Below are 19954 nucleotides of genomic sequence, written 5' to 3'. Positions count from 1 at the left end.
TCCTCTAGAATCTGAGAAGAGCCAGAAAACAGATTCTCCCCTAGGGCCTTTGAAAGAAGCTCCGCCTTGCTGACGCCTCAATTTTTGACAGCCATGTTGATTCATGGAATTGTTAACTAGTGAATTTGTGCTATTTCAAGTCACTAATTTTATGGTGATTTACTAAACTAGTAATAGAAAAATGAATTATCTCAAGAGAAAAAAGTCAGTTGTGTGAATGCAGCCTCTGTAAAAAGGTTGTTCAGTCAAGTTTGTCCACACGGTACCCTAGAATAGTAGCCAGAAGACAATAACCCCGGTCCAAGTGCCCAGAGAAAACACCACCATGGGGTCCCCATCTCCTGGCCCTTTCTTAGATGTACTATTTAGTCCTCTTGAAGGAGAATTAAAACACAATTCACGTTAACAAAAGCACAAGTACACAACATATGTCACTCTCTATCCCTGACAGAACTCTCTAGACTGTATTCTCCACATTGAGGCCAGTATGTCTTTCCTGGTTCACACTTGAAGCTTGTCCTTCTCTTTCCTTTGGACTGTTTGTTTTGTAACTCCATATTTATATCAGAGAGAATCTTGATTGTTTTCTTCAAAAATTTGACTTAAATACACCTTGTCTCTGGCCAACTGACTTCATTTATTTTTCAACTGTGTTCTCAAGACAACCAGCCTTCTCTAACAATTGAAAGTGGATGTTTAAACATTTTGGGTGGAGAGAGTCACTCGCTTTTGGTTTTGATTCTCAGCTGAAAACAATGTCCATTTCATAGCGTCATTTACTGTAAGGAGTTCTGGCATAAGGTGGATCCTCCAACTTGTTGTGCCATTTATAATCCATCTAAGTATTGTTTCACTTGTTCATGGGCATTTATTTATATTCAAACATGAACAAATCAAAGACGAAATATAGAATGTATTGTACAAAGAGTATAAGAACATTGAGATATTTGCCTATGGTGCTCATAAAGAAGCACATTTTATAATTCAATTTATAATTGAATCTGATTTGGAATTTCTCCACAGGTAAAAGGGGGGGGGGTGTCACACAGGGAGAATTATTGTCATTAACATGATGTAGCTGCCCTAATTGTAGGACGTCCCTTATTGTTTTCTTGTGTGTGTGTTTCCTCATGAAGAAAGACATAAAGAAATTCAGCCTCAGAGTTTGTTGCTTAAATCCTTGGTGAATGGCTGGCCTGTGTTTGTCATCATGTCCCCAGATCTGAACTGTGCTATTGTGGTTTGGTGCTGAGCCAAGTCTTCCTCTGTGTGCACTGGTGGAATTGACTGTTTGAATCTACTTGCAAAAGTTTACACTTTCCTAGGGGCACTTCATCTTGATTCATTTTATCACAGCACAACATACTTTAAAATGGATCTTGCATCCAGAGATTAAGAATTAATGTTAATTTTTAAGGTCTGATAGTGACATAATTGCATTTCATTGAGATTTTTGAGATAATTGTAGATTCATATGAAGTTGAAAGAAATAATATACATAATATACAGATCCTTTGTACACTTGCCTACTCCCCCCCAGTAATATTATGCAAAACTCTAGTGTAATACCTCAACCAGGATATTGACATTGGTATAATCTATAGATCAAAGTCAGAATACCAAGTTTTACTTGTGTTTGTGTGTGTGTGTGTATTACAGGCTGTCAAATTTTACCACTTGCATATTAACCACCACCATAGTCAGAGTACTGAATAGTTCCAACCCCATAAGAATTCCCTGTGTTATCTTCTTATAACCACACTCACCTTCCTTCCACTACCTCCTTTAAGTCCCCATCCCTCCCTCCTGGACACCACTAATCTGTTGTCCATTTCTAAAATTTTATCATTTTATAATGTTATATAAATAGAATTATACAGTTTATAACTTTTTTGAATTAGTTTTGTTGTTGTTGTTGTTGTTGTTGTTGTTGTTGTTGTTTTTAGTTTTTACTTAGCATAATTCCCTGGAGATTCATCCAAATTGTTCAAGTTGTATCCATATTGCACTGCTTTTAATTGCTGAATAATATTCCTTGGTATATATGTATCATAATTTATTTTACTTGTTGAAGTGAATTTTGGATGATTAATTTGTTTGTTGTATACCTAGAGTTACTATGAACGTTCATATGCCAAAAAAAAAAATCATTGAGCTAGTTTTTGAAAGATAAATAGCAATTAAATAGGGAAGGAAGAAGGGAAGACATTTCTAACCAACAGCGTAGCACACACAAAGATATGGAAATCTGAAGCATGACATGTTTGAAAAGTTGTGGGACCTGGCTTGTGGCAGGAAGGATAGGTGTGTGTGTGGTATGTGCGCCATACTGTCAACGAGGAGCTTGAGTGAAAATGTATATATATGAGAAGACGGGGATTGGTGTACTTGTGGATGAGTATGTAGTAGATACAAATTAATGGGCAGGACTAGATAGGATTCTATGTAAGTGTGTGAACAGAGAGATGTGAATGTGTGGAGGGACATGTAGATGGGTGTGTATATTAATAGGCAGGAGGGAGTGGGAGTACTGATGTGGAGGTACAGAGGGATGGGTGTGAATTGTGGATGTGATATGTGAGTAGCTGTGAGCGCATACATATGTTGGCCAATGTGTGAGGACAGGTAAGTAGTATAGGTGTGCAGGTGGGCAGGTGATACGGACAGAAATGTTTGTAAGTGGATGTGCGTTAAGTGTGTGCGTGGGGGGGCGGATAAGTCATGAGGTGGGAAAAACGAGAGAGGAAATAGTGGTGAATAATTTAAGTAACTGTGGAGGTCTATTGAAAATAAATAACAAAGTCTTATAACTGATCGCAAGGATTTTTATTTTCCTCTGGGAAATGGGGACACTTTATAGATTTTCATATAACATATACCACATAAGATTGAAAAAAGGATCATGGAATGTGAAATCTTGAACTTTAATGCTTATTATATAAGGACCAGGCAAACTAATGATGCATTGCAGAGTTTCCTTTAAATGCAAACTTTTCATAGGAATTAGATTGCTCTGATTTATGAAACTATAACTTGTGTCTTACCTCTTAAGACTAATCATACTACACAAATTCAAACTTATCTGATCCCTCCAATACTAAAATCTGTTAAATGTCAGTTCGAACAGCTAACTCCATGTTACATCTTATGTTACCAGTGGGCTGATATATGTCTAAGTATTTTTGTTAAAAATCTTGACCAAGAGCTATGAGTATAGCTCAGTGACAGAGTGATTGCCTAGAATGCTCAAGGCCCTGCTTTCAATCCCCAGTACTGCAAAAAATAAATATAAAAATCTTGACACATATGGCTGGAATGTTCTGCTATATAATTTTGCTACATTTGTGTAGGACTTAAATAAAAATTAAATGCTTTATTTTCAGCAGCAGCTTCCATTTGAGTGCCAAAATAATTTTCTATTTCTTTCTGTGCAATATGGGTTCTGTTTACTCAGATTTTAATTTTGACTAAGCTATCACATTTGTGGCAAAAGAAAAAAAAATTGCCTAAAGTCAAGCAAATTTTGAAATGCATAGGTAACATCTAATTTGCTCACTAAAAACTGAAAAAGTAGTTTACAATAAAGACTCGAGTAAGAACTTTGTTAGTTTCCCCCACATCCATCTTGTGGGGTTGTGGTTGTTGTTTGCTTGCTTTGTTTTCTTTTTTGGTTTACCCCTCATATAAACTCAGACCTCAGTTCAAGCTTTAACTCCAAAATACCTATTAGGTGTGGAATCTTGAGTGAGATATTTAAAGTCTTGTTCCTAGTTACTTAATATGTTTAGTGGGATCTAACACTCACCTTAGACAGTTGTTATGAAGATTAAAAGTAAAATTAAAAATTCAGCAAATCAGTGGGTGTTAAACCTGAAATGATAATTATATGGCTTTTAAAACTTGTCTTCTTCCATGTATTTTCATAAAAAATGCAGCTGGTCAGAAGATATAATTAGTAACTTATTATAGCTCTTCAAAAATTATTCTCCCTCTTATTTAAATGTTCTGAGGATTTCCATAGTTTTCAATCTCTAGATAACTCAAACCACATTTTATTTAGATTTAATTAAAGGACATTTCAAGTGTAGCCTGAAAGACATACTAGAAATTTATGATAAATAGGAGCATATTTTTAAACTGATCAAATTGATATGAAATATTTTAATCATGTGGCTTGCCATTCTCATTGCCCCTGCTAAGGACACTTGTACCACCTTCTGGTGAGGTGACCCTAGGTGACCGTGTTCCATAGCATGTTAGTAAACGCCCCATCCCCAGTGAGAGATGATTGGAAAAGAGCCGGACGCTGGATAAAAGGCTGGCTCACAGAGCAAGACCATGAACAGGCCTCTTTCTAAATCCCACCTAAAATGGGGAGCAGGGCAGTCTCTAGTTTTGCTCGTACTTCTGAAGTAATTCAAGCAAGAGATTTTACTGAGCGTAGGGCTGAAAACCCAAAGAGGCTAGTTCCTGATTATTAACATTCTGCTCAGTAGAAATAAAAACAACCTGGCTGAGAGCGTCTTTGACTTACCCCCTAGCATTGTGAAACATTTATGAGAAATGACTTTTTAATTATTTTGGTGTCTGGACCAGAGAACAGAGTCTACTCAACTGTTTGGCTAGGAATCCCCCTAGAACAGGTAGTCCCTGTGCTTCCTTGGGCCTGGTTGTTAGATTCCCCTGTGTTTCTTTGCACATGTATCCTTATAATAAATGCCCCACTGTCTGAGAACACTTGAGTGAGGAAAGAAGGACTTGCCTGGAACTGGATTTGTGGAATAATTCATTTTATCCAGAATACTGCCTTTGATAGTGAAGCCCAGAACCAATATATGGGGACATAAGTTCTTTGTTTTATTTTGGGATACCAGGGATATTTTTTGGGGATACTGGGGATATCTTGGGATACTGGGGATATTTTGGGTACTTGACCACTGAGCCACACCCCCAGTCTTATTTTGTATTTTATTTAGATACAGGGTCTCACAGAGTTGCTTAGCACCTCACTTTTGCTGAGGCTGGCTTTGAACTGGCAATCCTCCTGCTACAGCCTCCGGAGCTGCTGAGATTACAGGTGTGCACCACCACACCTGACTAGGGACATAAACTTTTGAGTTCCCATCCCCATCACTACTTTATTCATTAGAGATACTTCCCAAAATCTCAACCCATCCACTCTTAGCAATCTAATTATTAAAGTATGTTAATTTGGTTCCATATCTGTGATGATTGCATGCGTCTGCAAATAAAGAAATAGAGGCCTGTCTTCTTCATCAGTGAGAAGTATGGAGGCAGCCAGAAGCTCTACGATGCCTATACTACAGTGATGGTCTGGGCCTTTCCCTCAGTCTGCACATACTGCATTACAACGTTATTTAAATGATGTAATCCTACTCTCTTCATACAAAGCAGATGGACCAATCCTAGGATTTTCAGTCCTATGGTCTAGTATAGTGGTGCACCTATGAGTTTTCTGTCACATCTTGTGAGTAATCCAGCTCTGAGTTGAACTTTTCAGAGATTTCCATCAGCCAAGTGTCTTAGGAACATCAATGCGAGACATCCTGAACTTCCTCTTTAATTCTCTTGTACCTTCCCTGACCACTCATGCCCTAAAGTCACATCTACAGGGGTACCCTGCTAAATGACAAACACGGCAGAAAACTCTTGAGCTGCCCGAAGAGGGTTTTCTTTCTCTATCTTGAGAACTAACTCCAGGATTTCCCATCCCAAAGTGCAGATGAAATACACTTAATCAAGTCCTCATTTAACTTTCACTGGACTTGGACATTTCTCAATGTTTGTCTTTTGTCAATCACTGTTCTTTCCTCTAGTTGTCTAGTTTAGCTTGCTTTTAAAAGTTGCAAGCTGGTTTTAATTTACTTGTTTACATCATCATGTTCCCAGTTTCCTAACTTTTCAAATATCAGGAGTTTATAATCCCATGATTATGTGGGTGAACTATCTCAAGACATTATGGACTCAATATTTGAAAATGCATGCAGGACCCGTCCTATAAATATTGTGCGGAAGAATGGCTCCTCATCTTGCTCATTTCAAATTAATTATAAAGTTCCAGTTATAAAAATAGTAAAATAAATCCAGTTATTAAAGATTATTAAATTGTAAGTGAATCACAATGAAGCCTATTTTATTTAGGCAAGGAATGGACAGTATCCATTTAAGTAATTTTAGCGCAAACAGCATTCATTTATTTCTTATCACCATGCTTTTCCTGGGAGCTTTGCTGAAAACTTTATTTGGGAACTGCTTATCACCCCCAAATACCCTAATAGTTAAGATAATTTAATTCCACTTGATAGGGTGTTTTAAATAGGAAATAGCTTAACTGAAGAGAAAAGCATGGCTTTCATTTTTGCTTTTTGAATGTCATTTGTTTCAAATATAAGATGGTTCACTTGAAAATAAACAGAGAAGGAATCCAAGATTTAGCTTGCTTTAATATTGCATAATCATTCAGTATTTTGAGGGAAAATGCTATGAACTGATGTAAGTCATTTAAATATTAACTTTTTATTATGTATTTATTATTTTAAAAGAATTATCATATAGTCTTTCACAAAACATGCATGTTTCCATCCTTTAATGAAATGTATACTTGACTATTAATAAACCGGAGTTTTATTAGTTATATTTATTATAGTTAGTTGTATAGTTATATTTAATGTAATTAAATAGTTTATATGGTTCATATAGTTTAATATAATAGTTAACATAGCTTAATATACTTACTAATAGTTTATTATAAAATATGACATAAATTTATTATATTTATTATTATCTCATTGAATGCTCTTTTAATTTCTCACACACATGAATACACACCCGCATACACACACATCTGTACCTTCCTCTCATATTTCTTCTAGGCAAAGGGTATGTATTGATGATCATCATCATCTTCATTTAGCAATTAATCCTTACCAGGATGCTCATCTGTCTAACTTCATTGGTAGTGATATGCTAGATTGTAACTAGGTCAGATAGTACTAAACCAACCTTTTGACCATCTTCTACCTTGGGAGAAGTCACACTGCTAATGGGGTTGATCTTGGAAGGTGTTTTCTGTCCCTCTAACTCTCCAACTAGATGCTCAGCCTGCAGTGGGCTTGCATAGAAAATACAGGGTCAGGAAAAGGAAAGAGGGGAAGGTAAAAGGTGCTACTACATTCTAAAACAAGTTATCATGCTTCTCTTCCCTACGTGATTGCCTGCTAATGATTTGACAGGAAAGAGAATATCTTATCCTACTGTAGTCACCTTATTTTACTTTCCTTCTGTACCCTTTCTCATTTCTTGTTTTCTCTGCTTTTTGAATCTAATTCATCTCCTTTCCAAGATTCTTTCACTCCTGTCTCCACTCAGCCCATTTGATATTGGATAACCTTTTATCGTACTGCGTGAACGCATACAGAAACATTTCCACTTTCGGTATTGAAGGGACCACTTGTTCTTTTGGGATGTTTGATTGTGCTTATACATCTACTGCCAGGCAGGTGTGCTTTACCATGCATGTGCTGTGTCAGCCATGATAGGTAAATAACCACTCTGCCTTTGACCCCGTAAATCCATCTTTTGCAGAGCAGTCACTAACTCCGTAAATTGCACTTAAAACCAAAACCTCCTCTGACTAAATGCTTCAGGGTCGTCCCACTACTGTCTAAATAATATCCAAACTCTGGACCATGAAGAGCCTCTGTAATCTGACCCCCCATCTCTACTTTGGTCTCCTTTCACTCACCTTTTTCTTCACTGTGCTTCATTCATTTCACCTCTCATTTCCTCAGACAAGTCAAACTATTTCTGCCTCTGGGGTAGGCTGTGGGAGGGACTGGAAAGTGGCTTTGCATATGGTTTTCACTCACTAACCACATGTTTTTGTTTTGTTTGTCTGCATGTGTAGTATTTGTCTTCTTTACTTGGATATTAACTCCAAGACATTAGCAGTTTGCTTGCTCTCTACATAGTTTTATCTTCAGCACCTAACCAATGGAACGTTGTAGGTGCTACCAAACACATTGAACATTGAATGAAATTAACTTAATTTTATATTAAAATTTTCAACAAAAATCAAGCGTGTTATTTAAATAAAGGAATAAAATAAATATTAAACAACCATTGAAAAGTTAAGCTTCATGGTATTTTCTCAAGTCTTAGGAATATTTGAACATTAAAATCTTGTTCATGTCTCTTCTTAATATCAACTAAAGGAATTGGTAATATAATTACAGTATAGCTTTAGATGCATAATAAAAGATAAATGAGAATATAGCCAAAAACTGCATTGGATGAAGCAGCATTACTTTGGTAAAGATGTTCAGCTAGTAAAAAACAATCAGAATAAATGACTGGAGTTCCCATAGAGAATGAAATTAGACAGGCATTCTTCAGGTGGTTGTGTGACTAGATACTCACATGCACCAGGGGTGCTCCATAATTAGGTAGAAAGCAAAGGAGAATCAAAGGGTTTGGCTTCCTGAGATGAATTTATCCATATATTAACTCTCTTGACCACATGCATTCTGAGTGCTGATAATTTTCAAAGTTTTAATTCTCTTTGGAAACCATTTCTTCTGGAGACCCCCCACATACAACCCCCCCATAAATAAACAACAACACTAGGTACTCTGAAGGAGAGGCCTCTAAATATTAATGTGTGATTTTTGTAAGATATTTCATCAGAATTTCTTGAACATTAGAATAAGAAACAAACTATGGACCATAAACCAAAACTGGCCAGCTGTTTCCCTATTTGTGTAAGTAAGTGAAGTATTATTGGAGCACAGTCGTGCTTACTCATTTATACATTTGTCTTTGGTTGCTTTTGCCCTACAATAACAGAGTGTATGGCCTATGAGGCCTGAATTATTTATTATTTTTACTAGAAGTATAAATTTATACATATATGTACACTTGTAAATTTCCCATCCTTGCATTAGAACATACAAATGAAGCTCCACTTCAACAGTGAAATGTCTAATTATTAATCAACGTGAATTTTAAAACAACACAACAACACTCAATGTAACCAGAACCCTACCAAGTTTTTCTTGCACACAACTTCATCAGGTTTCTCTTAATCTTTTCTCAAATAAATGCTCAGCTGCAGTGGCACTCTGCACCCTGGATACTCTATTTGTTGTTTTTTGTCACTTTTAATCCATTAACAACCAGCCTCCTTTACATTCTCCTCCTCTGCTGTTCCCAACATGGTATTTTCCTATTGCTGTTTGGAAAATGAATTTCTGTGTTTTTGTTTGTCTGTTTTTTTTTTTTTTTAATAGCTGAGGTCTTTATTTCAATTCGTATGTATATTAAAGAACTGCTGTGAATAGCGACCAGTCTGTTCGAAGCCCTTCTCTAACCTCACTTTAAAAATTGTTCTGTATAGAAATTTGCTCTCACTTCAGTACTTCTCATTGAAAAGAAAGAAAGAAAGAAAAAAAGACTATGTTTGCATTTCCTTTGAAACGAAGCATATAGTCCAGGCTGGTGCCTAGCCTGGGTGGATGAGGTTGGCTGCATTAGCCGGAATGACTCTGTTCAGGTGGTAGAGAGACCATGATTTCCCACCATTTATCACCATCCCAGGTTCTGACCTCAATTATTCAGTATACTCAGCGCATCCTAGCAAGGAAGTCTTTCTACTCCACTGGTTCCTGAAGATGCTAAATGAGGCTAAATTCTATATATGTTACTGACTGGGGTCTTCCCTCTCCCCTGTTCCCATTGGGGTCCAAATCTAATGCCAAGCAGAACCCAGGGATGCGGGCTTCCTCACTAGCCTTGTCCTATTAGTGAGCTTATTTCCATGCGGTCTGCGCTGCATTTGGTTTTGTTTCCAATTTCATGTTCCTTTGAGGTACAGTCAGAGGGAAAATAATGCCAAATCTTATGCATCCAAAACCAAACCAAACACAACAGTCCACAGACAAAATCCTGGTACCCACACTCCCACCCCCACCCATGTGAAATCTGGGAAACTGAACATGGCTCTAAGAGTTCATGTTTTAAGACTCCACAGGAATCACCAGTGGTCCCTCAGGAAGAGAAGGTGTACACATTCTTCACCATTTACAACTCAATTCTAGAATTTTATATATTCCTCAAAAGGTTTTATTTACCAGAGATTTTAGGAAAATAATTTGGACATATTACATATTCATTTAAATTATGTAGACCCAGAGGAGAATCATACTTAAGGTTTAAAAACAAATTTATCTTAGAAACAATATATAAAATTCAAATTCTAAAATAAGGTGGAATTAGACTTGGTAGCACACATCTGTAATTCCAGAGACTCAGGAGGCTGAGTCAAGAGGATTGCAGACTGAAGGCCAGCCTCAGCAACTTAGCGAGACTCTAAGCAACTTAGTGAGACTCTGTCTCAAAATCGAAAAATAAAATAAAAGGATTGGGGATTTAGCTCATTGGTAAAGCACCCTTGTGTTCAGTCCACAGTACAAAAGTGAATATGTTAATTAATTAAATAAAATTAAATAAGGTGGAAAAAGCAATTGATCAAAATGATAATTCACATTCTCATGCTCAAAAGAAATGGATATTTTATATCAATGATAGCAAAACTGGAAGAGGTGGGAAATATTTTTCCTTAGGAAACATTCAAGTGTTCATTTCTTTCAGTTGATAGGAATATGTGAAAATATTTAATCTGATACTTTTTAAAACTAGGTTTAGATTTTTCTCTGTAATTATAAGAAATATATTATTAAATAGACCATAGGGTGGATATGATAAATAATGTTTGCTTGCAGAAATTTTGAACCAAGAAATATTCTGCTCCTCTTTTTCCCTGTCTAGAGCAATGTCTGGATTCCAGTAGGTACTCAATGAATTACTGAATAAATAAATAAATGAAAATCAAGTTCAAGACATTTTGCCTAAATGGATTTGAAAAATACATATTTTTACTGGGATTATGATTCTTGAATAAATTCATAAATATATTTTTGACTTTTGCTTAATATAGAATCACTTAAAATCAGGTTACTGCCTGGGGAAATATTTGGGTAACATGCAAGGAAAATGCTCAACCTGATTCAAATTTTTGTGTATGGTTTCACTGGCAAGTAGTCATGGAAGGACTCAACTTCTTCATTTGTTTTGAAAACTTGCTTCACTACTTACAAGCCAAGATATGTTAGCTTATTAAAATTAATGATGCCAATAAGGATAGACAAAGAAACTCATGGAACAGAATAGAGAGTCTAGAAATATACTGTCAATGCAAATAGGTAGTTAATTCATTTTTTGACAAAGATGCAAAGGCAGTTCAATGGAGAAAGAGAAATCTTTGTAACAAATAACAATGAAACAACTGAATACGTTTGAGGAGAAAATTAATGTCAACTCCCTAGATTCATCACACAAAAACAGAGCTACATACAAAAGCTTAAACTATAGGGTCTAGAAAAAAAGCATAAAAGAATCTTTATGATCTTGATTTTTACAAAGATTATTTTAGATAAAACACAAAACCACTAAATATAAAAGAAAATATAATAAAGTATACTTCTTCTACATTAGAAACTTCTGCTCTTTAAAAATCACCATTAAGAAAATTGAAGTGCAAGCCACAGATTGAAAGTTTTTAAACTATATATCTAAAAAGGAATATATATATTATATATTTTAAGGTATATAAAATAAAACAATCAAAATTTTTAAAATAAGCAAAAACTTTGAGTAGATTATTGATAACAAAAAATGTATAGCTCTGGTAGAGTACTTGGCTAACATGAATAAGGCCCTGGGTTCAATCCCAGTACCTTAAAAAAGAAAAAAAAATATAATCTATAAGCATATGAAATAATACTCAACATTACTGTTAGTCATCAGAAAAATGTAAACAAAAACTGCAGAGATATTACTAGATATACACATTAGAAAAACTAAAGTTAAAAAGAGTGTAATTGTTATTGAGAGCATGGAAAAACTGGAACTCACACATTTCTGGTGGGAATGTGAAATGTTACAGCCACTCTGAAGAACAAAGGTTTATGCCAACTTTACTCATAATGGAGAAATGTTAGAAACAACATAAATATACATCAACAGGTAAATGGATTTTTTAAAATGTTGCATAGTCATACATAAAATGTTGCTCCACACTAAAAAATAAACAAAAACATGGGTCCTCCCAGATATATCATGCTGAAAATGTCAGACACGAAAGTGTATATACTGAACAATTCCCTTTATATTAAACTGTAGAACAGGCAAAGAGAATCTGTAAAGACAGAAAGTAGGCCAGTGATTACTTGATGAGCAGGTATGCAGGTGGAGAACTGAATGGCAGTCCATGAACATGCTCTTATTATAGACATGTTTCATAACTAAATAGAGCTATTCATTTGTCAAACTCATCAAACTTTATACTTCAGATGTGAATTGTAAATCAATAAAGATGACATGCATAGGAGACAAAGCATTTAAAATGGCAAAAGCTATACATATACATATATATTATAACAGAACATTATATTATGTGTGTGTGTGTGTGTGTGCTTTACAATATTTTATCCAGTCATCTATTGATAAACACTTAGTTGGGTTTCTTATCTTGGCTATTGAATAATGCTTCAAGGAACATGAGTGTGCAAATATCTCTGCAACACACTGATTTCATTGCCTTTGGATGTATACCAGAAGAGGGATTGGTGAATCACATGGTAGTTTTAATTTCCTGAAAAACTCCATATTGTTTTCCATAATAGATGTTCTAATTTACATTCCCACCAACTGGTGTGCAAGGGTTCCCTTTCCTCCTCATTCTTGTTGACATTTGTCTTTTGTCCTTTTGATAATTGCCATTTTAACGGTTGTAAGACTGATATCTCATTGTGATTCTGATTTGCATTTCTTGACGATTAGTGATGTTGAGCATATTTTAGATACCTGTTGGTCATTTAAGTAAAATGGTGGTAACCAGGGGCTGGGGGTAAAGGTAAATTATTGGTCAAAAAGTACATACTTGCAGCTACAAGGTGAATAATTACTGAAGATCTAATGTGTAACATAGTGGCTATGGTTAATAATAATGTGTTATATATTTGAAATGTGCTAAGATAGTGGATCACAAATGTTGTCATCACGCACACACTGCCAAAGAAAGAAAAGGAAAAGGAAAAAAGGTAACTCTATGAGGTGATGGATTCCTTAATCAGCTTGATTGTGGTAATCAATTCACAATGCATAAATAAAACCAAACGTTTCACTGTATTTTCTAAATATATGCAATTTTTGTCAATAAAAGTGCAATAAAGCTGGAATATTTTTAAATTAAATTGATGGTGAAAAAAAAAAAAAAGCATACTAGTGCAAGAATGTTTATAGCAGTTACGTTGAAAGAGGGCCACACTGGAAATAAACCAAATACAAAGCAACAGAATAAACAAATGTGAAAAGATCATATAATGCAATTATACTCACCTGTAAAAAGAACTGAGCCATGGAAAAAACTTAAAAACATTCTTTGTAGTCGGAGACATCAAATACAAGGATATTTATTGTATGAGTCTATTCACATAAAGTTCATAAATAGTCAAATTGTTCTTTGATGACAGGAAACAGAACAGTAGAGGGAAGATGACCAGAAAGAATATGAGGAAAATGTCTGGGGTAACAGAAATGTCCTATGCCTTATTGAGGTGATGGTTACATGGTTGTATACATGTATTAAAGTCCTTGCTTTTCAGGAACTTGAATTTAAGAATTATATTTTATTTTACTTCATGTAGATTCCATTTTAATTAATTAAAAAAAATCAGCCAACTCAATTGAGTAACAATAGCCTTTATCATGCCTTTTGTTCCATGGATATTCTAACTAATAAACATATAACACTGAATGAATGTTAAAAATATATTTACATTTCCTTGAAAGAAGATTGTTTAAAATATCATCCCTTGAAATGGAATGTGATTATCTTTATCCATTAGGATATTTAATTCATCATTGCCAGTATTATCTAAAGAAGTAAAATGATATCATTTTGTTTATGAGTATTTAAGGACTAATTATTTTTCTTTGGTTTCCTTTCCTATACTTAGGAAACATTTATTGCATACTGATGGGAAGGAAGGGGAAGAGACCAAAAATATCTAAAATAAGCAGTTACTAAGTGAGAGGAAAAGTTTGAGATTTAGGAGCTACTAGACAAGATTAAAAACACCTTTTGAGAGGCTTACCTTGTAATATTTGTTCTTTATCTTTCTATTTTGACTTTTATAATAGCTGGCCAAGCCCCACTGAGGACTCAGGGAGAGGGCTGGTAGAAACAGAAGCAGAAAAGCTGGGAGCTCCAAAGTTCACATCCCCTCTAGTGGAACTTCCCATTAGTATGTGAGGCTGTTGGCTAACAGGAACCCCAGCCTTTGTCGCCTGGATGTATCCTGGCAACCTGTCAACAAAAGGGACAGGGCTATGTTCTCTAGCAACCAATCGGGAAAATCCAAAACAAGGGGCAAAGGAATCAGAAACAGATGGGGAAATAGGTATGGACCTCAGTTTTCTTTGAAGTGGACTCTGGAAACTTTGGCAATGGACTGAGCATCCAGAGGCAGATGAGTTTAAGTCACAAGGTTCTTCTTGGTGTAGAAATAGGGCAAAAATACAACATTTTTTAAGAAATGGGGGGAGGGGAAGCATTGACTGATTATATTATTGATCTTCTTTTCTAGGGACTTTAAAAAATTATTTTCTATGTAATAGAGCTTAGTCTCTTCTAGAACAGGATCAAGGATATTCTGTAAGGCTCTGGAAGGGTGTTGTTCTATGCTTTGGTCTAAAATTCAAGGAACTAACAGACGTTGAAGCTACACTTAGTTTATTTATTTAACATGGCCCAAGGTACAAAAACATTTTTGAAAACTAAGGTCAATATTTAAAAACATTTGAAATAATCGTTTTTTAAAATTTCATGTTAAAAATACTCTGAGATAGCAAGATAATTTTGGTACAATCCCACACTGAAATGCCCTGAAAGCATTAATGCTCAGGAAATAAAACAGTTTATTGATCTGGGAAAATGTTCTTGATATATAGCTTTAGAGAAGCTACAAAACATAATAAATAAAATCATCTCATGAAACTCCAGGTGTGTTCAAGCATGTATGTGCATGTGTGCATGTTCATACATGTTTAACTCAAAGGACATACACAAAATATTAACAGTGGTTACCTATGTGTCACAAGAATAAAGAATATAACAAATTATTATTTTTTTTATAGTTAGGAGTTAGGGGATAAAACCCTTAATCTCTAATATTCCGAAACTCTGTCCTTTGCTCCCTAGAGAACTGAATTATGAGATGTAGGTAATTCACAGGACTGTTAATTCTGTTGAAGTGATTTCAAGCCACAGAGTCTGAAGATCCCACTGGATGATGAAGTTTCACATCCTAAGTTGTTATAATGCTATAAAAATGAATAGAAATACACTCTATAGAGATTTAAACATCAATCAATTATACTATCACTTCAAGTATTTCTATTTGAATTTCTTTTCTGAAACCATTCATAAAATATCACATAGTTGATAATATGTACCTAAAATGACATAACAGCTTCTGTGATTTTAGTGACTAAATAGTGACATGGGGAGAAGAACACTTGACTTTACGTTTAGCATCTTACTAATCTGTGGGTCCCTGGTTAACATATTTCTCACATTACACAAACTGCATGCTTGATGGTTCTATTAAGAACTCAGTGAGACATTTCTCTAAAGAAATTGCTCAATAAATAAACACCATTCTAAATGCACACACAGTAAGTCAGTTCAATGGTAGACCATTTGAACCAGAGGGCAGAAGGACAGGAAATGCTGGCCTAGCCCAAGAGGAGAACCCCAGAAAACACCGCGAGAGGAGGTATCTCCACGCTAAAATAGGGCAGAGAGTTCTTTATCCAGACTGGAGCAACTATTCTCAAAAGACCCAAGAATAACAGCCTGCAGCAGTTGTTCTCTGGGTAGCTAATGGTACATTCATGGCCCGTCTTCTCTTGGTATGGTTACCAAGTTGCCAGGTGCTTTTTTGCAGTCATCAGAGCTACTTTTGAAACTGGATGGAAGGGAGACTTTGTTTTCTCCCAAATTCTGGACTCACTTGAAATTCATGAGTTTGTAGTTTCGGCCTAAATTGAACTTCCTGGTATTCAGATTTATTGCATCTTGGCAAAACGAAGCTTCCTAGGTTCTCTCCCTTCCCCCATTCTCTTTCTTTCGCTTTGGTCTTTTAAAAGGACCAAAGCTTTCAAACTGTTTCTATTTGTTGGGGAGAAAAAAAAAAGCAAGCGTGCGCAGAAGGCATCTTGGACATCAGATAGCTCTTACAACACACAACCTTTTGATTATTTAAGTGTAAATGAAGCAGAAACATATGGATTCTATTTCTCATAAATCACATACAGTCCTAAAAAATCAAGGGGAAATGTGCTTTGCAAGATGTGTTCTGTTTGATTGAACCCAAAACATCTGAAGAATACTTGGAGGCTGATGGATCCAAAATATTTACCCATCCTTATTTATAACACTGGGGTGGGGGAGCCCTTGATTTATGGTGACAACTAAACTGCTCACATCTGTTGAGTGGGCAACCACCAACTCAAATGCACTTCAAGATAGCCATGTTCCTTCTTCTGTCCTGGCTCCAAACATTGAAGTTCAGATCAAAGACGGTGAAACTTTTACTTAAACAGAGCTGGTCTAGTTTGCTGTAGCTTACGTTTTCTCACCTAAAAGACTTGCAAGTTATCTCAAATGATGTGATACCCAATCATGAATGTGTCAGTGTGGACCGATGCCAGCATCTACAATAATCCAGATCTGACCCCTTGTGGCAGCAGTTCTGCCACAAGGAATTCTGGCTTATTTTCCCTTCATAAAACCGCAGCTGTTGTGCCCACACAAGCCCCTGACTTTTTTCATTAAATGAATAAATCATGGCGATTCTGACTTTTTCATTAAATGAATAAATCATGGTGATTTTTATGGAACAGGAGAAAGACTTTTCCTTGCTTGCATTTCTCACCATCCTCAAGTCTCTTCATTGATGCAAACCTGAATCTTACTCCACAAGCTACTGACAATTCTTTTGAGTTTGTTTAACCTTAGCAGGAGCTAAATTTCTGAGGCAGCAGTAGGAACCCAAACAGGATGTTTGTGACGTCTGGCAAATAAATCCACCAGTACCTTGTTCTCTTCTGTCCATTATTACTGTTTACCTCAGTCCTTATCACCTAACTCAGAAACTGAGTACCAGTCACTCCACATCTATTATTTCAAATTCTTTAACAAATTTACAAAGTTAAGTTTTAGTATCCTCATTTGATAGATGAGGGAACTGGGGGCTGGGGCACTAAGGGATTTGCTCCTGATTGCAAGATTAATTCAAAGCAAATCTGAGATGGAATGTGTCTTTCTGGTACCTAATGGTTTTCCTTCCATGGTCTCCTGAAAGTTCGTGCTGCCAGATTGCCATTCAGAAATGTCTGGCCTCGAAAGAAAGGATTATTTTCTAAAACCATTTCTTGTCACAAGCACAATTTGCATAAAATAATTTTTACATACTACATTGAATTAGAAAAGATCTAAATTTAAAACATTGCAAAAATGTCCTATTGTAGATTAGAAAGAAAGAGAATATACCTTGAATAGAAACCTTTAAAGGTTTTAAAAAATGATTATATTTGATGCATCAGACTCCTTCCCAATAGATCCTAAGGGCTCAAGGACTCTGCCCTAAGGCAGTGTTTCTCAATCTTGTTTGTGATTATTGATCTCCATCTTTGCCAAAACTTTTTAGGTTTTTGTTTTGCTCTGTTTTGTTTTCCTAATCTTCCTGCCCCTATCATGTAATTTTAATACCACAGATAATTCTTATATGTTCTTAAGTCCTATGCCCCTTTAGTGGGCTATAGGTTATGTCATACCACCCCATAGAAAATGCATGCCAAGGGACATAAATCAGAAGAATTGACAAAGATGGCCTCAGATGATCTCATATTCTGGCGATGTACAGAAAAAGTGAACAAGAGGCCACAGAAACCATGGTAACCCTTCCCAAGTTATTCCAAAAAATGCAGCAAATTCTTCCTTAACTGTATTTAAAAGGAAAATATACTTGTTTTAAAATGGAAAATAGATGTATTATATATTCTATGCATTTGAGCAATTTTATCATAGAGATACAACTCTTGGAAGTTCTACAGTACTCTTGAAGTCAAATTATACTTCAAAAATAGCATCTGGTCCAGCCAGCTATCTTCAGGAAGAAGGGGATTATTGATTTGACTTTAAAATTGATGAGAAAGTTAAGTGGACGTGTTAAGCTATTTGTTTACATGGCACAGATTTAAATTCAGACTCCAGGAAAAAAAACTGTCAAAGAACTTCCTTCCTTTTGCATAATTAAAATATTACCAGATCAGATAGAAGGAGTTCTTTCTTTTGATCTCCCTTCTTGTGGACAGGGGATATTTCTTCAGTGGTCCACTAAGACAAAAATATTTTGAATATACTGTGTTTTATTTTTTATTTTTGGGTACTAGGGATTGAACTCAGAGACACTCGACCACTGAGCCACATCCTCAGTCCTATTTTGTATTTTATTTAGAGAAAGGGTCTCAGTGAGTTGCTTAATGCCTCACTTTTGCTGAGTCTGGTTTTGAACTTGCAATCCCCCTGCCTCAGCGTCCTGAGCTGCTGGGGATTACAGGTGTGTGCCACTACACCCGACAATTCCAATTTCAAAGATGTGCGATTCTAGATTTTAAACATTTGCTGTGCGTCTAGAAAACTCATGACAATTCTGAAACAGTTCTGCACCTTTTTTCCCAATACTTCTGCATTAGGACTGAACATAACACTTGACTATAGTATATGCCCAGTTAATATTTGTCCACTGAACTGAATACCATCATTTCTGTTAAAAGAGATAATGGTGACCAGTTGGTGGAAGATGACCAAAGTTATAGAATGTTAAGGCTAAATTAGCACTTAATGTTTTCTACATAATGTAATATAAACATTTTGAAATGATATTGCCTCTCTTTTCAGAGATTTGGCATATGTCTAAAGCTTTAGGGCATGCAAACAACAAATGTTTAATAAATACTTAGTGACTAGTTTATTACCCAAAGAATTCTAAAGCTGGTTTAAATTAGAGTGTTCATGGCTGATAACAGTCTAATATTTTGCATTTTCACGTGCATTTTATGAAGGCATTTCAATTTCTTAATTGAAGACAGTATGTTATTGTAGTTTCTCTTGTGCTGGGCTAGCTCATATGCAGGGTAAGGGCATGGAGTCAAGACCTAGACTCTGGGAGTTGGGTGGAAGCAGGCTTGTGGCGAGCAGACACAAACTCATTTATTGTGGGAACAGCTATACATATTATAGGTTTCTTGCCCAATGACAATGCGCCACGGGGGATTAGACTACCAGTTCCTATACGGATTTCCTTAGTAACACTGAGTCAACTTGAGACAGTTGTTTACTTTCCAAGGTGGCTGAAGTGGAACGCTCCTCCTTGCAAGTTTTCCGTACATACTTGAGACGTTCACTGCTGCCAGCCAAGAACTAGGATTTCTCCCAACATGTTATCTGGGAATTCCTTTGTATGCTTCTATTTTCTAACATCCTGAGAGAAAGGGATGTGTCTTCTCTCTAGTGACTTGCTTTCCCAGTTAGCCTCTCCTCTCCAACACTTTCAAATTCTCTGTTCCACTGGTTTCTTCCTCTTAACCTTCAAACAGACTCAGGTGTCCTCTCTCTTTAAAAAGTAATTGCATTTGCTGTCACTCACACTGCCTCTTTTTTATTAAATATTTTTAGATGTCAATGAATCTTTTATTTTATTTATTTATTTATATATGATGCTGAGGATTGAACCAAGGGCCTCACACG

The 19954-nt window shown here is 35.8% G+C and overlaps 1 protein-coding gene across 2 annotated transcripts in view; it reads right to left on the bottom strand.

Moving 5' to 3' along the window:
• LOC306664671 (zinc finger protein 475) overlaps positions 1 to 14427 on the bottom strand; it is a 60108-nt gene extending 45681 nt beyond the window's left edge. For both annotated transcript variants that reach the window (XM_079145672.1, XM_079145674.1), the window contains exon 1: positions 14235 to 14427. The gene's annotated coding sequence lies outside the window, so the exon portion shown is untranslated. The remainder of the gene's footprint in view (positions 1 to 14234) is intronic.
• Between the last annotated feature and the right edge of the window lie 5527 nt (positions 14428 to 19954).

This window comes from Sciurus vulgaris (assembly GCF_902686455.1).
Source record: "Sciurus vulgaris genome assembly, chromosome: 6".
Lineage (NCBI taxonomy): Eukaryota > Metazoa > Chordata > Mammalia > Rodentia > Sciuridae > Sciurus > Sciurus vulgaris.
This window is presented reverse-complemented; position numbering and strand designations above follow the sequence as displayed.